The following is a 14,846-nucleotide window of genomic DNA, read 5'->3' as shown; positions in this document are numbered from 1 at the left end:
TAGCGATGTTTGACTTCTATTCAATTTCAACCCTTAACCTTTTTCACTATTCTCATATAGAATCATGAGCGGACGAAACGGTGGACGTGGTGGTGTTGGACCTAGTTTGGGCTTAAAAACTTTTTTTCACGTAATATGGAAAGTGATTTCAGTAGATGTGCAGAAATGGAAATCAGACTTTCAAAAAACAAGACCTACAGAATTATCAAGTTTATATCACTTTGAAATAAAATAGTTTACAAGGTGATTGTAAGATTATTATCTAATACAAATGAATCTTGAATTCTGTGGGTGAGAGGGCAATGGAGTTTTGTAGTATGTATGAATGCTAAGCTTAACTCATCGTCTTCTGCTTGGTGAGCCTTCTATTTATAGAAGGCTGGGTACATGAATAAACTATTTTTATTCATGCAATAAGTCCTGCATAAAGTAGCAATTTGACATATTCATTGAATCCAACGTTCAAGTTGCCTTTGTAATCATGATATCCAATAATGTCAAGTGCTTGGGTTATTGTGGTAGGATAGAGCTGATTTTTAGACAAGTGGGGTATTCATCAGAATTTCTGATAAACCACTTCATCAGAAATTCTGGTGAACAAATCATCAGAAAATCTGATGATCAGAATCGTCAGAAACTGATGATATTTCATCAGAAATATCATAAGATCCATCAGAAATGACCTTCTCTGATAATCTTCTTCAGCTCTTGATCAACTTGTGATTCTTTGAAGTAGATGTTGTTCATTTCAGTTGTCCTATCCAATCTTCTTCTTCTTGTTGTGATCTTCAGGACTGTTATCTTCTTCATAGATCTAGTTGAATCTGATTTTCTTCAATACTTACAAATAAAGTTTCCTAATAGTTTCCCCCTAAGTATTGTAAGAAAATGAACTATCTCATGAACAGAAAATTTCCAAACAGTGGAAACATAACATTTGCAAAATTAAACTAGTTACTGATTGTTCTGAAAAAAAATTACATAAAAGATGATAATTCAAATAAACAAGTTCTTCAAGTCAGCTTCAGTTTCTTGTGCACATCTCCTTTCTTTAACTGCTTCTTGTAGGAGATATACTTGTTGCAGATGTCATACATGTCTTTGTACCAGGTTCTTGCTTGAATCCATTCTTCAATCATTTGTTCAATTTCTTTTCTGTGACCTTCCAGGTTCTTTCCTATCTTCTGAAGTTGTTCTTGTCTTGTTCATGCCTTTCATGATAAACCTCAGAGTCTGATTTGAGTACTTGCAGATATCAACACTTCTGAACAGAGCTTTGTTTCTTTCAAAATCTCTGAAGATGACACCATAGTTGTGACTGTCAGTTTTACTTAGTAGTTCAATGATGTCTCCAGATCTTGCATTTTCCAATATCTCTGAGGGAACTTTTGTCTTTGGTGATCTGACATACACCTTTTTAATGTGCACATGTTCATAATTGATGCACAAATCAAAGTCTGAAAAAGCCATTCTTTCAAACAGCAGTATTCCAGCCTTTGATATGCCCTTTAATGCCATTCTGACTTCTTGGGTGTTTTTCTTTTCCTTTTCATAGTGATCCTTCACAAACAGAATGTCTAAAGGATGTAACTTGTCAGCTATTTCTTCGTCAGTCACTCTTTCTTCTTTCCCATTTTCTCTGAGGAGGATGTATCTGTCCTGCACATAAGTTCCTCCAATATCATCAGTTGCAACTTTTACTTCATCCACTTTTAAGATCCTTTTCACTGGATTCTTATTCTTGTAGTGAATGTTGTTTGAACCCCTTATTATCCTCTCTTCCCTTAAGGCTAGTCTGACAGGAGTCAGTGGTCTTGGTGATGCATCTTCTTTTGTCAAATAATATTTCACCAGATTGTACTCAGGGAATATCATATATCCCTGTCAATCTCTTGAACCATGACTGACTGTTTTTCAGAGATTTTTCTTTTAACAATATTTGGTTTTCTTGAATCACCTTCTTGTTCCCATTCATTCATTAATTGCAGATTCATGAGTTTACTCATGGCAGAGTCATCAGAAAGTGTTGGTTTTGGGACAGTTTGAGAAGTTATAAGTTTCAAATTTGTAAAAGCTAGAGGTTTTGAAGTTGCTAACTTTTTCAGCATTTCATCTCTTGAGACATTTGGAGGTGGACCCATCATTGTGGTTCCATCTTTGGTGATTGGTGTAGCTGATGATTGCTGTGGGGTTGACTTTAGAGCTTCTTGGTGTGAACTTTCAGCAGGAATTTCTTTCATGATTTCTTTGGGATCCACTTTGGCCAATCTTGCAATGTTGAATTGCGTCTTCTTCACCAGTTGTTGCACCTCTCTTACCTGATTTGAGTTGCTGGCTATGTTTTTCTGAACTTTGGTAAATTCAGTTTGAGCTTTCATCTGTATTACAGCCCATTCTTTTGACAGCTTCTCAAGGGCATCTGTGATATTGTTGTTGCTTGCCCTTAGAATGGTAACTTCCTCCAAAACTCTGTTTGCACTGCTTGATTGTCTTGATTCCACAGTATTTGCAACTTGTGTCTTGATCTTTTCTATTTCTGTGAGAATCATCTGGATTTCTGATGCAGAGATGTTGGATTCTGGTGCTTTTTCTTTCATCTTTTGAAGAGACTTTAGTGCTTCAGTGTTTCTTTCGGTTTGTTTCTTTATCACCTTCACTGATTCTGACAAAGTCTTTATATCAGCCCTTTGACCTTGTATTTCTGACAGCAACACATCAAGTTTGTCTTCTACTGGATTTCTTTTGCAGGCTTTGTAAACATTTTCCAGCACAGTTTCCAAATTTTCTTGATTCATGGGTGTTTCAGGGATATTTGGAACAACAGATGTTCCTTGTGACATTCCAGCTGCAAACACATTTGCTGTTGTTTTGGAAATGATAGGATCACTTTTGGCTTTACCAGATTTTGGTGCAGCTTTAAGTGTACCAGAATCATCTCCACCAGTGGTGAAAAACACATTTTCATCCTGGATTTCCTTATGTCCTTGAATCATATCAATATTTGATTCTCCATAAGTTTTTGAGGTAAACAGATTACCTTTTGCCAGATTTCCTTGATCAGTTCCCTGATCTCTATCTGTTGGGATCTCATCCTCCTCCTCATTTTCTGATTCAGAGTTGAGATTAATGGAACTAGTAACCTCTTCATCAACATCAGTTTTTCTATATTCTAACTTGTAAGAAACATTAATTGAACTTTCTGATTTTGTTTCTTTTGAGTGAGTATCAAGTAAAACAGTGTTTAAAAGAGATGTACCAGCAACCTGAGATTCATCATGATGTATAACTTCAGTGGCTTCAATTGCAGTACCATCAAAGTGAGTTTCTTCATAATGTTGTTCTTCAGCATCTTCATGAGTTCCCCTAGCAATGTGTGATTCTGCATAGTGTTCACGTACTTTCTCTTGATGAATATCAAATTCATGATGATTTCCTCCTTCATGAATCTGTTGACTCTCAGCATGTTCTGTCTTGTTTTCTGGTGAATTAGGTAACTCCAGAATTCCTTCTCCTCCTGCAGCCTCTGTTCCTGATGACCAGGACTTCTCAACTTCTTCTTATGGTGATGAAGAACAGTTAACAACTTCTTTGCTGGGTTCTTCTGTTGGAGAATCTGATTTGATCAGAAGTTCTTCATGTTGTATTCTGTATTGTGAGTCTGGTGCAATGAGGCATAGCATGCTTTCTGGTAACTCAGGGATATCTTTGTCAGATTCCCATCCATGATTGGAACTCCAGGCCTTCATGGTATTTGAACTCTAAATATCTTCCAAAATTGGAATTTCTATGTCCCTTTCAGCAAATGTTTCAGAAACAAAAATTGAGATTAACCTTGGATATGGCAGATGTGAGGTTATTCTTCCATTTCTGGCGAGGATTGATCTTTTGAGTAGGTTAAAGATTTCTGTTCCATAATCAATTTTGAACCCAGTTATGAGTCCATACATGATTGTCAGAATAGCTTGACTGACTTGATCAGTTCCTCCTATCTTTGATGTGAGACATCTATTTAACACTTCCATCATCACTTGCCAGATGGCTGGCATTTCATTTCTTCTTATTGCTCTAATTTTGTTGATTTCCTTTTTATTGTAACCAAGCTTAATGATAAAGCTTATCAATTCTTCTCTGCTTGGTGCTACAATGTAACTTTCAAGAACTGGAAGTTCAAGCCATTCTCTTACCCTTGTAGGGGTTAATGTTACAAAAACATTTCCCCATACATGAGCAGAGACCTGATTCTCTTCATATTCTTTAAAAGAGTGAACACAATCTATGGGCTGTTTTGGGACTCCCATGGTTTTATAAATCAATGGGCTAAAGGTGTACGGCTGAGATTTGATCACGCTTTGCGAGGAACGATCTTAACGGTTCACCGAATCCTATAAATACCCCTCATCCCCATTTGCAAAACCCACTTGAATTTCCTGAGATTTCTCTAAGTTGAGGTGTTTAACACCTCATACCTGAGAATACTTGGGAATTCAAACTTGCGTGGACCTTCTGTAAGTATTCTTTCGCGTTTTTCTTTCGTTTTAGCGTTAAAGTCAAACTATGTTTGACTTTCTGCTTTGACCAGTTTATGGTCAACGCGAAGTTCGTTTGAACTTCATAACATGAGCGTAATCACGATGGTCATAGTCCCTAGTGACTATACCTACTGATTACCACGTTATCTAGGCTCAGTGACGAGTCGTAGTTTCGGCCAAAATGCGTTTTCTCGCGTATTTTGTAACCAAACTACTCTAGGATGTCAAAACCGTTTGTTTTGATATCAAAACCTGTTTTCTAACTTAACTAAACATGTTTCGACATGTTTAGCTCGTCACTTGTTAGTTTAGTGCTTATGTAGAGTCGTAAGTCAAGCGGACTAAACACCCGCTTAGACTTTCGAACACGACCCGTTTGGTCGATCATTAGGATCCGACCAAACACGTTTAGTGACCATAGTAGCGTAGGGAATAACCTTCCGGGATTATACCTTATGGTCACTTAGGTTTGATTAGTCGCATGATAAGTAGTTTATGTGCCCTTGGTAAATTACCAAAATATCCTTTTCATACATAATTGGTAATTAAGCATATGTAACCTAAACTTTTGACACGTAACTGATTATGTAACATAATTAAACATGTATGGGCATATAATACTTGTCATAGGACTAGTTAGACGTCTCGAACGCGCTTTTGCGTGCACGACGCGTTAAAGTAGCGTAAGCTACCTTAATGGGTCGTGATGGGTCGAAAGCACTTAGGTTAGGTTCCGATTTAGGATGTAGGCTTTGTTAAACCATATCACATGAGTTCCAACACTCATTTGGTTTACAAGACCTCATCCTGTCCGATCGTCCGATTTAGGCGTCTATGGTTTAACTAGTGGTTCGATTACTAAGAGCTACTTGATTTCTCTGGTTTGCTCGAGTTTGTTGAAGTTCTATTTGATCGAGGATACTTTGCACTACATGTGATTACATAGTTCCCCTATTTTACTGTTTTTAAATGTTTTGGGGTGATTCATATGTACGAAATGTTTTCAAAGTTTAAACGATGATTTCAAAAACGATTAAAACGATTTTTACTAAACTAAGAACGATTTCGATAAAGTGAAAGAACTTGTTGGTTGTAGTTACATAACGAATGACATTCATTAGCATTGATCAAGCCGACCAGTATTAGGTTATGGTACCATAGGATCTGACAAATCCCGTTACTTTACTACACCCATGGTTATGTGTGGGGGTTGTGGGTAGCGACTGAATCTGATGTTTGTTAACTTACCCTTTGGTGGTTTGTTAATACGAGAACGAGTTGAACGATGGACGAGTCACAAAGGTTTGAATGTTGTTAACGAGACGACCATATATAAGTTTTCACAATTAAAACGAGGACGATTTAAACGATCTAAACGAGTAAACGATTGGAAACGATTTGGGAACGAGTAAACGATTTGGGAACGATTTGGAAACGATGTTAAACGATTTCGATAAACGATTGGTTTTTGGTTAAGTGTTTAGATAACGAGACGGGTGTAATATAGTGAAAACATGGTAGATACGCCGCTGGTACTTCTTATATATAAGTGTTTTCATCATATTACATATCGTGGCGTTATTTAGTTCACTTGGGTAAACGATTTTGAAACGATGTCACACAACGATGTCTTTCTAAGAGATATAAACTATACAATTTTTTAACGAGTTTTTACAAGATGTTTTACAAGTTGGTTTTCTAAAGCAAATGTTTTTGGGTTAAGAATCATGGCTACGAGGTTTTATAAACTATAACCCGCTTGATTTGAGTTGGTTAATTAAGTTGCAATATTATACTCTTTTCAAAACAAAGTTTTTAATAAAGTATTGCAACACTTAAACTAGCCATGAATTCGACACTCCTATAAAACCTATGTACTCGCCAGCATTTCTTTGCTGACTAAGTTTTTACATATGTTTCAGGTGTTGATGCTTGAATGACTACTAGGATGCATGCGTCACATAGGATCTGGACGAGGCCTTAGTGACATAATAATAGTGATAGACGATGTAAAACTTGTTTATTCTGTGTTAAGACAATGTAATGTTTAATATAATCAATAAAACGAAACACTTTTTGTATCCATGGTTGTGAAACAATAGCTTCTGTTACAACACTCCTCGACGTTTCCGCCACGGTTTGTTATCCTACGTGGTCGGGGTGTGACATCCTTGATCTTACACTGTGCAGGGATGAAGATGATACAGATGCCCTGGACTTTGAATTACAACTCAAAGGACAAATAAGGGAACTGTTGATGAGGCAATAAAGATTCACAATAATGAAGGGTTTTGGCGTCATCTGTTCTAGGGGGAGATTGTTGGGATTGAACCCTACAAAGGAACAGTTGATTAAAGCCAAAACTGGATCAGAGCAGTGGATCCAGAATAAGCAGATGTTTTGTATTCAATTCTCTCCCCTTGAAAGTGGCTAAACAACTGATGACCTCTATCTACTGCTCGTCTACAACAACTGTCCTTCAACAACTGCTAATGATTAAAGAACTGTTGAAGACTAACACTGATGCTCAATCTACTGATCTGGGTCAAGCACTGCTGAAGACATAAAGTATTGCTGGAGTCACAATAGTGGAATGGGAAGCAGTAGTTTGTTTATTCATTGTATTATAATGTAATCAGTAGTTAGCAAGCAGTAGTTGTATTAGATCAGTAGTTACAGGTTGTTAAGAGGTTAGATGTCACTTTCATGGTGACGTCAACCAAGATGCTTCAGTGGTTTGCTCGTGCCTATAAATAGAACAGTACCATGTACTGTTCTATTAGCTCTTCATCACTTGTCTTCCTATACGAACAAATACTATGAGCTCAGGCTAAGGGGGAGTTTGTAATATATGCATGCAAATTGTAATTGAAGTTTGAAATAAATTCAAGCATTCGGTTCAATGTTAAACTTGTGTGTTAAAGCATTTCTCCTGTTTGATTGTGTGCAAAGTTTATTTCCATTTTAATTCCGCTGCATTACTTGTTCATCTTCTTAATTCTTAAACAAAAACATAATCAAAAAGAAACTCAGATCCTAACAATTGGTATCAGAGCCCGGAGAGTCAAATTTGATCTAACAATCATTTTGACGTAAATAGTTCAACTCACAATCGTTGATACTGATAGTTGTCCGTTTTGTTGAAAAACAGACTAAGGTTTAATCACGAGCAAAGTTGATTAATCAGAACCTATAAAACAACCAAGATGACGTCCACAATCACAAGATGCTAACAATAACATCGGTTCACTTTTCAAACCACCCATGTTAAAACGAAATGAATACAACATCTGGGAGAGAAGGATGGGTCACATCCTTGCTCAACAGAATAGGATGTTGGAGATCGGTTGTCTTTGGACCAAATGTTCCAATGGTGCCGAGTGCTGAGGATACAAAGAAGTTCGAACCTAAGAAACCTGAAAACTATACTGAAACTGATTTTCAAAAATTCGAACTGGATGCCAAAGCATTTAGCATCATTGCATCTGCACTACCCAACGAAATTTATATTGGGCTGTTACACTTAACAGTGCCAAGGAATTATGGGATGCACTTAAGGAACAATTTGGGGGGACTGAAGAAGTAATTGAAAACAACAGGGAAATTCTGAATCAGCAGTATGAGACCTTTTGTCACATTAACAGTGAATCGTTAACAAAACAGTTTGAGCGATTCAGTTGTCTCATTAATGAGGTAAGACTTGTTAAAGTTGAATTTGCTAAATCTACACAAAATAGCATGTTTCTTTGATCACTGCCTGAAAAATGGGATACAATTGCCTTTGTGACCAGAAATTCTGTTGAGTTCAAAGATCTGACACTGATCCAACTTCATGGTAGACTCCTGACCTATGAAAGAGAGTTAAACCAGAAAAAGAAGTTGCAAGAGTCTGGCAAAGTTGCAGATGACTACTCATTTGGCAACACAGCTCTTCTGGGTCAAGAAGAGTCTAGCAGTAGTAAGGATCAGAGTTATGATCATTTTATTGACATAACTGCTGGTGGTAATTTCAACTCTGATCCTCACTCATCCAATTTTGCTTTTACAACATATGGAGAAAGCCAGATCTCTTACAATCTGTGTTTTGAACTCAATGATTTACAGCATTTTGATCCCACTGACTTAGAAGAAATGGACATTTTGCATCAACTTGCTTTGCTAAGTGTAAGAACTAGCAAGTTTTACAAATGGACAGGGAGAAAATTCCCAGGGCTACATGGGAATCTAAAAGTGGGGCTGGATAAATCAAAAAATTAAGTGCTATAAGTGTAATAGGCTAGGTCATTTTGCTAGGGAATGCAGGAGTCAAAACACTGGTCCAGTTATTACTCATCCTAGCTCAAACCCTAGACCACAAAACAACCAAAGTACTATGCACTATGCCTAATATACCCCTGCTACCCATTTAAACACTACTCATTATGCAAACCCTGGAACCCCTGTTCCTGTGCATTATGTTCAAACCACTGTTCCTCAAATTCAGTATGTCCAAGCTCCTGTCCCTCAGGTTCAAGTGCAACCAGTTGCACCATAACAAGCTGCACCAGTAGTGGTTCAACCAGATCAGCAAAGCTTTTTCACCCAAGGCTTTGTTGACTGGAGCAGCTTACCTGATGAGCTAGGTGATGAAAATTTTGCACTCTATGCTACTAATGATGCTTCTAATGATGATTACTGTTTTATAGCATTAGAGTCGATATCAGAAGAGCTGGATGCTGAAGAAGGACAGCTAAGTGCTGAAACAGTGGATGAAGTTGCTGAAGCAGTGGTTACTGCTGTTGCTGGTGAAATACTGCTGGGAGAAAATTCAGAACCCCTGATAGAACCAATGTCTGACCCCTGGTCTAAAGAAGAAGAGAAGAAACATGGTGAGAAGGAAGAGAAGGTGACTGATGAGAAAGAGCATACTTGTGACTGTGCCATGATGGCTGCAGCTAAGGTATCATCTCAGGTTCTTAAAAATCTGTGTTCAGACAAATGCATCATAGCATTTGCTAACATTAAAGAGGTGAATGAAACCCTTAGGGATAGGGTGTTAAATGATGAAGTTCAATTTGAAAAGTGTTTAAAAGAACTGAAAATCAAATTGGCTGAAAAAGATAAAGAAATCTGCAGTCTCAAAGAAGAGCAAAGCATAACCAAGAACCAACTCCAAACAATGATAGAAAAATGTCATGTTTGCAAAAAGGACTTGGAATCCACCCAAATCACTTGTGAGAAATGGGTGGAATCTTGCAAAGGTTATGAGATAATGCTTGAGAAACAGCTTGAAAGCAATGTGAAATTTGGCATTGGTTTTAGAAAAAATGATGAAGTTGAAAACAATGCTGCAAATCAAGCTGGTTCTGTTGAAATCATTCCAACAAACAAGAATGGCCAAGAAGTTAAGATAACTGACAAACTTGGTAACAAAATCACTTTGGAAAGATCTGTGGGGTCCTCAACCTTTGAGGAAATTGAGAAATACCAATTTAAACCCACATGGTCTGATGAGTGTGACATTCTTGAAAATTTTAATCCAATGGACTTCACAACCACTGATGGTTTAAAAGCTCCCAAGGCCAAGGTCATTCCTCATAAGGACATCCCAACAGTAGTGCAAAACTCTGTTGCTAAGGAATCTGAAAAGAGGAAGAAAAGAGAAAAGATTAAAAACTTGTTTTGTGATTTTTGTGAAAAGAAAAATCATTTGACCAAAGATTGTTTTCATCTAAAAGCATATGATTTAAACAAAACAAGTACTGTTGTGCCTTTTGTGAACTGCACCATCTGTGTGAAATCAAATCATTCCACTCAAGAGTGTGTGTACTTGAAATCCTTTGATGTCAAAAAGGAAGAGTACATGTCAAAAACACCTATGAGTTCATCAAAACCATCTGACCACTGTTTGTGCCAGTTCAAACAGCTGAACCAAACCTCTGTTAAAAGAGATTTTCAGGTGACTGATGCACCCCCTGCTAACCAATACCGAAGAGGTAAAGGTCAACCACCATACCAAAGGATCCCACATGTTTATGAGGTTTACAAAAAAACCCTCCAAACCAAGAGTGAACATGCATCCTTTTGGTTATCAGCAGATGATAGGGCAAGACCCCCAACAGTGGTTAGAGAAAAACATTCCCAAAAATTTTCAAACCCTTGAGCTAACCACTGTCCATCCACCAGAACTTAACACAGACATTGTTGAGACCCCATCCAAAGCCTTATTGGCTTTGGAGACCCTAGTGAACTAACCTTTTACTACATGTGCAGGGAGCTTCTGCATGCTTAGATAGTCTTTGGTATGTAGATAGTGGAGGCTCCAGGCACATGACAGGATGTAAAGCCCAACTCAAAAATTTCAAAATTCATGGAGGGGGTAATATATCCTTTGGAAATAACAGTAAGGGAAGGTTCTGGGGTCTGGTACAGTTCAATCTGGTAATGTTAAGTTTGAAAATGTCAATCTAATAGACAATCTAAAAATCAACCTCATGAGTGTCTCTCAAATGAGTGATAAGGGCTATGGCTCATTCTTCACAAAGGATTGTTGTAGGATTGTTGGACCAGAAATGGTTAAAAAGATTGAAGAAATAATAAAAACTGGAAAAACCCAACTTGTTGCTCAAAGGAGTGGCAATGTTTATGTAGTTGATCTCTCAAAAGAGAGCCCCAGGACTGATGCCTGTCTGTTCTTAGTTGCCTCTAACAAAGAGACAAAATTATGGCACATGAGATTGGGGCACACAAATCTCAAGACAATCACTGCTATATCAAAACAGGGGTTAGTAAGAGGTTTACCTCAAAAACTGTTCACCTGTCCTGAGCATTGTGTCTCCTGCTTAAAAGGAAAACAACACAAAAGCTCATTTAAGTCCATTGAAGAGTCCAAAACAACCAAGTGCTTGCAAATGCTGCACATGGATCTATTTGGCCCAGTTAAAGTCATGAGTCTCAAAAATAAAAGATATTGTTTGGTGATTGTAGATGACTTTTCTAGGTTTACATGGACTTATTTCTTACATTCCAAAGATGAGATTGCAGGCATTTTGCAAGACTTTGTTACACAGGTTGAAAAGCAATTTGACTTGCCAGTAAAAGTCTTCAGGAGTGACAATGGTACAGAGTTCAGAAATAGGGAGTTGGATGAGTTTTGTGTGTCAAAAGGTATTGTAAGGCAGTACAATATTCCAAGGACACCAGAACAAAATGGGGTTGTTGAAAGAAAGAATAGGACTTTGATTGAGGCTGTCAGAACCATGCTTGCTGATTCAGGTTTGCCATTAACTTTCTCGGAAGAGGCAGTAAACACTGCTTGCTATATCCAGAACATAGTTTTAATCAACCCCATGCATCAAAAGACTGCCTATGAACTGCTTTATAAAATCAAACCACTGATCTCATACTTTAAATTATTTGGCTGCCCATGCTTTATTTTGAATTTAAAAGACTCAATTTCAAAATTTGCAGCCAAAGTAGACAGTGGATACCATTTGGGATACTCACCACTGCTAAGGCCTACAAAGTGTTTAACACAAGGACCAAAACAGTGGAAGAGACTTTGAATGTGAAGTTCAATGAACTTTCTTCAATAAAAATCCCTGCAAATCCTGTAGAATTGATTGATCTTGATAAATTTACTTTTGAAAATATTGCTGTCAAGACTAACAGTGCAGGTCCATCTGAAAATCCACCATCAGACTTTGGATATGAAGTCATCATTCCTCAACAAAAGTCTGCATCAAATGGAAGGGCAGCAGATGTTCAAAATAGTTGTCAAAGCTCAACCACTGCTACCTCAACAATTGTTGACCAAAGTAGCCCTGTAACCCCTACTTCCACATTATCAAACACTATTGATAAAAGTCCTCAAATAGTGGATAAAAGTCAGCATGTGTCCACATCACTACCTCCTATTCCACCTCCATTTGAAGCCACTACTGGATCATCAAAGTCACCAGCAGTGGTTAGCTCAGATGATTCACATCTGCAGCCCTCACCACAAAATGTCATTGTTCCATACAAAGGAGATCAGATCTTCTTTCTCATCCATCTGACCAAATCATTGCCAACATCAGTGAAGGGGTACTCACAAGAAGTCAGTCCTAAAACATCTGTCTTTTTGCTGGTTTTCTATCTCTCCATCAGCCAGTCAAGTACCAAGAGGCACTAAAAGACAACATCTGGGTAGAGGCCATTGAAGAGGAGCTCCAACAGTTTAGAAGACAACAAGTATGGGAACTTGTACCACTGCCAGAGGGTGTGAGTCCTATTGGCACAAAGTGGGTCTTCAAAAATAAAACTGATGAAAGGGGTATTGTTGTCAAGAATAAAGCAAGGCTAGTGGTTCAAGGTTTCAGACAGGAAGAGGGCATTGACTATGATGATACTTTTGCCCCTGTAGTAAGATTGGAAGCTATCAGACTGTTCCTGGCCTTTGCTGTCAACCACAACATCAAGGTGTTTCAAATAGATATTAAATGTGCATTCCTCTATGGTAAAACTCAAGAAGAGGTATATGTTTGTCTACCTCCTGGTTTTGAGGATCCATTTAATCCAAATCATGTCTACAAGCTAAACAAAGCTTTGTATGGCTTGAAACTCGCACCTAGAGCCTGGTATGAAACTCTTTCCACTTTTCTTCTTTCCATTGGTTTCACAAGAGGTAAAATTGACAAAACACTGTTTTTAAAATGGAGAGGGAAAGATTTGATGATTGTCCAGATCAATGTGGATGACATCATTTTTGGAAGCACATGTTCTAAAATGTGTGAAGAGTTCAGACAACTCATGACAGCTGAGTTTGAGATGAGTGCAATGGGTGAACTCCAGTGCTTTCTTGGTCTCCAAGTAAGGCAACTGCAAAATGGTACTTTCATCCATCAAGGCAAATATGCCAAAGAACTTTTAAAGCAATTTGAGATGAATGATTGTAAACCATGCAGTACACCCATTGCAACCACAAAAATAGTCATGTCTGATGAAAAGGATGATTTGGTTTATCAAACTCTTTATAGAAGCAAGATTGGGTCTTTATTGTACCTAACTGCATCTAGGCCAGACATCATGTTTGCAACATGTGTTTGTGCAAGATCCCAATCAGCCCCTAAAAAGTCTGACCTTATTGGAAATAGAGTATCAAACAGATTTTTTGGAAATAGAGTATCAAACAGATTTTTTGGAAAGGGGGTATGCTGAGGAAATGAAAAAAGACACTTTGCAAAAAGGCAGTTTTCCTCCTGCCACAAGATTTTTGTTTCATACCCTCTTAATGTGTGTTTCTAATAAGACCACTGCTTTCAATGAAATTCCATTAAAGATCCAATACCTGGGTTATGCTATCTTGCATGGGGAAAACTTTAACTACTCCCAGGAGATCTTTGATGACTTGGTCAAAAATGTTAATAAAAAATCATTTTTGTTATAAACCAGACATTTTAGGCCCAACCCATTACTTATGGCTTTAGGGTTTATAGCTATGTCCATCTATATATTGTAATGTTGAATAATGGAGAAGTTAGTTTAGCTTGATTTTCTCTTTGGTTTTTATCACGTTATCAGCACGATTGCTCTCCACCAGGCATTAATCCGCAACCTGAAATCATCCACAAGCCGCTATCATTCACAATCTTCTGTTCAACATTATTCGGGTACACATCATCAATTTTTTCTGCACTGTGATGAATATATTTCCAATGTTATTTCTTATTACATGTAGTTTTGTATATCCAAAGGATGAATCCCAATTTTTTTTTTACTAAGTGGTAACCAGAAAAAGTTTTTTTTTAATATACTTCTACTATGTTTTCACGGACCAAAAGATACACACTTTTTCAAACGGTTTTGAGAATTGGGTTTCAGATTTACTCCTTTGGAATAACATAATTATGTTCACGATTGTCGTTGAACAAAAAATAGGTATAGGTTTTTATTTTGATCTGTGCTTACCAATATAATTTTAGATAGTCAAGCGGTCACTGCCGCTGTAAACAACTGAAAAAAAAACCAACATCCCATACTACATAAAATTTCTGACCTGAAAACTTTTACCGCCAACCGTTTCTGTGATACCTTACACGACGGTTCCTACCGTCACGCCTAACAATCTTACCCGAAAACCTTCCTCTGGCGGTTAACCGACGCTGTGTACCATCGATGTTCTTGATTTGCGATGTTAGCGACGGCTTGCTTGGTGGCGATAAAACCGTTAATTATAAGGCTTTCTTCTTGCATCGAGTCTCTGGATATCCCCATGTTTGCAGATCACTGGGAAGCTCCTCCGATCTCTGGCTGCTTAACCGTCGCTGGAGATGACGGTTCCGATCTCTGTGTTTGAGG

This window comes from Helianthus annuus, chromosome 8 (genome assembly GCF_002127325.2).
Source record: "Helianthus annuus cultivar XRQ/B chromosome 8, HanXRQr2.0-SUNRISE, whole genome shotgun sequence".
In the NCBI taxonomy this organism is placed as follows: domain Eukaryota; kingdom Viridiplantae; phylum Streptophyta; class Magnoliopsida; order Asterales; family Asteraceae; genus Helianthus; species Helianthus annuus.
This window is presented reverse-complemented; position numbering follows the sequence as displayed.